The following is a 5,000-nucleotide window of genomic DNA, read 5'->3' as shown; positions in this document are numbered from 1 at the left end:
CTAAACGAAAGGCTCTCATGTGGTGTCACAGTGGAATGATGCAATCATCTCCTGTAGTGACAGCTCACTGGCAGAGGACACGTGAAAACGTTGGTTTTGATTGAGCAGATTCTATAAAAAACAGCTCGCTACCCACTAATTGCGCACACTTCTTCACATTGGTTCCTGCTTTCTATTAGGGGTGTGAACAGCACTAATAAACATCTGCCTGCAGCGGCGGCAGCAGCGGCAGCAGCAGCAGCTGCAGCAGCGGCAGCGGCAGCAGCGGCGGCGGCAGCAGCGGCGGCGGCAGCAGCGGCAGCAGCAGCGGAAGCGGCAGCAGCAGCGGCAGCAGCAGCGGCAGCAGCGGCAGCGGCAGCAGCAGCGGCAGCAGCAGCGGCAGCAGCGGCGGCAGCGGTGGCAGCGGTGGCAGCGGCGGCGGCGGCGGCGGCGGCAGCAGCGGTAGCGGCAGCAGGAGCGGCAGCAGCAGCAGCAGCGGCGGCGGCGGCGGCGGCGGCGGCGGCGGCGGCCGCGGCGGCGGCAGCAGCGGCAGCAGCAGCGGCAGCAGGACAGGCAGCAGGAGCAGCGGCAGCAGCGGCAGCGGCAGCGGCGGCAGCAGCAGCAACAGCGGCAGCGGCGGCAGCGGCAGCGGCAGTGGCAGCAGCAGCAGCAGCAGCGGCAGCGGCAGCGGCGGCAGCAGCAGCAGCAGCAGCAGCAGCAGCAGCAGCGGCAGCGGCAGCGGCAGCAGCAGCAGCAGCAGCACCAGCAGCAGCAGCAGCGGCGGCGGCGGCAGCGGCAGCAAATCATTTGGCAAACCCCCGTTGCCCAGAGAAGTGGCTACAACATTCTGCTGATGAACACAAATTGTTCAATCCACAGGTGCTAAACGAAAGGCTCTCATGTAGTGTCACAGTGTAATGATGCAATCAGCTCCTGTAGTGACAGCTCACTGGCAGAGGACACGTGAAAACGCTGGTTATGATTGAGCAGATTCTATAAAAAAAAGCTCGCTATCCACTAATTGCACACATTTCTTCACATTGGTTCCTGCTTTCTATTAGGTGTGTGTAAACAGCAGTAATAAACATCTGCCTGCAGCGGCGGCAGCAGCGGTAGCAGCAGCAGCTGCAGCAGCGGCAGCGGCGACAGCAGCGGCAGCGGCATCAGCGGCAGCAGCTGCAGCGGCAGCAGCGGCAGCGGCAGTGGCGGCGGCGGCAGCGGCGGCAGGGGCGGCAGCAGCGGCAGTGGCAGCAGCGGCAGCGGCAGCAGCAGCAGCGGCAGCGGCGGCGGCAGCAGCAGCAGCAGCAGCGGCAGCGGCAGCGGCAGCAGCAGCAGCAGCGCCAGCAGTAGCAGCGGCAGCAGCAGCAGCAGCGGCAGCGGCAGCGTCGGCAGGGGCAGAAGCAAATCATTTGACAAATACCCTGCTGCCCAAAGAAGTGGCTACAACATTCTGCTGATGAACACAAAATGTTCAATCCACAGGTACTAAACGAAAGGCTCTCATGTAGTGTCACAGTGGAAGGATGCAATCATCTCCTGTAGTGACAGCTCACTGGCAGAGGACATGTGAAAACGCTGGTTGATTGAGCAGATTCTATAAAAAACAGCTTGCTATCCACTAATTGCACACATTTCTTCACATTGGTTCCTGCTTTCTATTAGGTGTGTGTAAACAGCAGTAATAAACATCTGCCTGCAGCGGCGGCAGCAGCGGCAGCAGCAGCAGCTGCAGCAGCGGCAGCGGCGACAGCGGCGGCAGCGGCGGCAGCGGTGGCAGCGGTGGCAGCGGCGGCAGTGGCAGCAGCGGCAGCAGCGGCAGCAGCTGCAGCGGCAGCGGCGGTGGCGGCGGTGGCGGCGGCGGCGACAGCAGCAGCAGCAGCAGCAGCAGCAGAAGCAGCGGCAGCGGCGGCGGCGGCGACAGCGGCGGCGGCAGCAGCGGCAGCAGGAGCGGCAGCAGGAGCGGCAGCAGGAGCAACAGTAGCAGCGGCAGCAGCAGCGGCAGCAGCGGTGGCAGCAGCAGCGGCAGCGGCAGCGGCGGTAGCGGCAGCGGCAGCAGCAGCAGCAGCAGCAGCATCGGCAGTGGTAGCGGCGGCGGCGGCGGCAGCGGCGGCAGCAGCGGCAGTGGCAGAGGCAGCAGCGGCAACAGCAGCGGCAGCGGCAGCAGCAGCGGCAGCAGCGGCAGCAGCAGCAGCGGCAGCGGCAGCGGCGGCAGCAGCAGCGGCAGCGGCAGCGGCCGCAGCAGCAGCCGCAGCAGCAGCGGCAGCAGAGGCGGCAGCAGGAGCAGCAGCGGCAGCAGAGGCGGCAGCGGCAGCAGCGGTAGCAGCAGCGGAAGCGGCAGCGGCGGCAGCAGTAGCGGCAGCGGCAGCAGCGGCAGCGGTCGCAGCAGCAGCGGCAGCAGCGGCGTCAGCGGTGGCAGCGGCGGCGGCGGCGGCATAGGCGGCAGCAGCGGTAGCGGCAGCAGGAGCGGCAGCAGGAGCGGCAGCAGGAGCGGCAGCAGGAGCAGCAGCAGCGGCAGCGGCAGCAGCAGGAGCAGCGGCAGCAGCAGCAGCAGCGGCGGTGGTGGCAGCAGCGGCAGCAAATCATTTGACAAACCCCTGCTGCCCAGAGAAGTGGCTACAACATTCTGCTGATGAACACAAAATGTTCAATCCACTGGTGCTAAACGAAAGGCTCTCACGTAGTGTCACTGTGTAATGATGCAATCAGCTCCTGTAGTGACAGCTCACTGGCAGAGGACACGTGAAAACGCTGGTTATGATTGAGCAGATTCTATAAAAAAAGCTCGCTATCCACTAATTGCACACATTTCTTCACATTGGTTCCTGCTTTCTATTAGGTGTGTGTAAACAGCAGTAATAAACATCTGCCTGCAGCGGCGGCAGCAGCGGCAGCAGCAGCAGCTGCAGCAGCGGCAGCGGCGACAGCAGCGGCAGCGGCAGCCGCGGCGGCAGCTGCAGCGGCAGCAGCGGCAGCGGCAGTGGCGGCGGCGGCAGCGGCGGCAGGGGCGGCAGCAGCGGCAGCAGCGGCAGCGGCAGCAGCGGCAGCGGCGGCAGCAGCAGCGGCAGCGGCGGCGGCAGCAGCAGCAGCAGCAGCGGCAGCGGCAGCAGCAGCAGCAGCGGCAGCAGTAGCAGCGGCAGCAGCAGCGGCAGCGGCAGCGGCGGCAGCGGCAGAAGCAAATCATTTGACAAACCCCTGCTGCCCAAAGAAGTGGCTACAACATTCTGCTGATGAACACAAAATGTTCAATCCACAGGTACTAAACGAAAGGCTCTCATGTAGTGTCACAGTGGAAGGATGCAATCATCTCCTGTAGTGACAGCTCACTGGCAGAGGACATGTGAAAACGCTGGTTGATTGAGCAGATTCTATAAAAAACAGCTTGCTAACCACTAATTGCACACATTTCTTCACATTGGTTCCTGCTTTCTATTAGGTGTGTGTAAACAGCAGTAATAAACATCTGCCTGCAGCGGCGGCAGCGGCGGCAGCGGCGGCAGCGGCGGCAGCGGCAGCAGCGGCAGCAGCAGCGGCAGCGGCAGCAGCGGCAGCGGCAGCGGCGGCGGCGGCGGCGGCGGCGACAGCAGCAGCAGCAGCAGAAGCAGCGGCAGCTGCAGCGGCAGAAGCTGCAGCAGCAGCGGCAGCAGCAGCGGAAGCGGCAGCGGAAGCGGCAGCAGCAGCAGCAGCAGCGGCAGCGGCAGCGGCGGCGGCGGCGACAGCGGCGGCGGCAGCAGGAGCGGCAGCAGGAGCAACAGTAGCAGCGGCAGCAGCAGCGGCAGCAGCGGCGGCAGCGGCAGCGGCGGCAGCGGCAGCGGCAGCAGCAGCAGCAGCAGCATCGGCAGCGGTAGCGGCGGCGGCGGCGGCGGCGGCAGCGGCAGCGGCGGCAGCAGCGGCAGCGACAGCAGCGGCAACAGCAGCGGCAGCGGCAGCAGCAGCGGCAGCAGCAGCAGCGGCAGCGGCAGCGGCGGCAGCGGCAGCAGCAGCGGCAGCGGCAGCGGCCGCTGCAGCAGCAGCAGCAGCGGAGGCAGCAGCAGCAGCAGCGGAGGCAGCAGCAGCAGCAGCGGCGGCGGCAGCGGCGGCAGCAGGAGCAGCAGCGGCAGCAGAGGCGGCGGCGGCAGCAGCGGCAGCGGCAGCGGCGGCGGCGGCGGCGGCGACAGCAGCAGCAGCAGCAGAAGCAGCGGCAGCGGCAGCGGCAGCAGCAGCGGAAGCGGCAGCGGAAGCGGCAGCAGCAGCAGCGGCAGCGGTGGCAGCGGCGGCGGCGACAGCGGCAGAGGCAGCAGCGGCACCAGCAGCGGCAGCAGGAGCGGCACAAGCAGCGGCACCGGCAGCAGCAGCAGCAGCGGTAGCAGCGGCAGTAGCGGCAGCAGCAGCGGCTGCAGCAGCGGCAGCGGTAGCGGCGGCAGCAGCAGCAGCGGCAGCAGGAGCAGCAGCGGCGGCGGCGGTGGCGGCGGCGGCAGCAAATGATTTGACAAACCCCTGCTGCCCAGAGAAGTGGCTCCAACATTCTGCTGATGAACACAAAATGTTCAATCCACAGGTACTAAACGAAAGGCTCTCATGTGGTGTCACAGTGGAATGATGCAATCATCTCCTGTAGTGACAGCTCACTGGCAGAGGACACGTGAAAACGTTGGTTTTGATTGAGCAGATTCTATAAAAAACAGCTCGCTACCCACTAATTGCGCACACTTCTTCACATTGGTTCCTGCTTTCTATTAGGGGTGTGAACAGCACTAATAAACATCTGCCTGCAGCGGCGGCAGCAGCGGCAGCAGCAGCAGCTGCAGCAGCGGCAGCGGCAGCAGCGGCGGCGGCAGCAGCGGCGGCGGCAGCAGCGGCAGCAGCAGCGGAAGCGGCAGCAGCAGCGGCAGCAGCAGCGGCAGCAGCGGCAGCGGCAGCAGCAGCGGCAGCAGCAGCGGCAGCAGCGGCGGCAGCGGTGGCAGCGGTGGCAGCGGCGGCGGCGGCGGCGGCGGCGGCAGCAGCGGTAGCGGCAGCAGGAGCGGCAGCAGCAGCAGCAGCGGCGG

This window comes from Dermacentor variabilis, chromosome 6, assembly GCF_050947875.1.
Source record: "Dermacentor variabilis isolate Ectoservices chromosome 6, ASM5094787v1, whole genome shotgun sequence".
Taxonomy (NCBI): domain Eukaryota; kingdom Metazoa; phylum Arthropoda; class Arachnida; order Ixodida; family Ixodidae; genus Dermacentor; species Dermacentor variabilis.
This window is presented reverse-complemented; position numbering follows the sequence as displayed.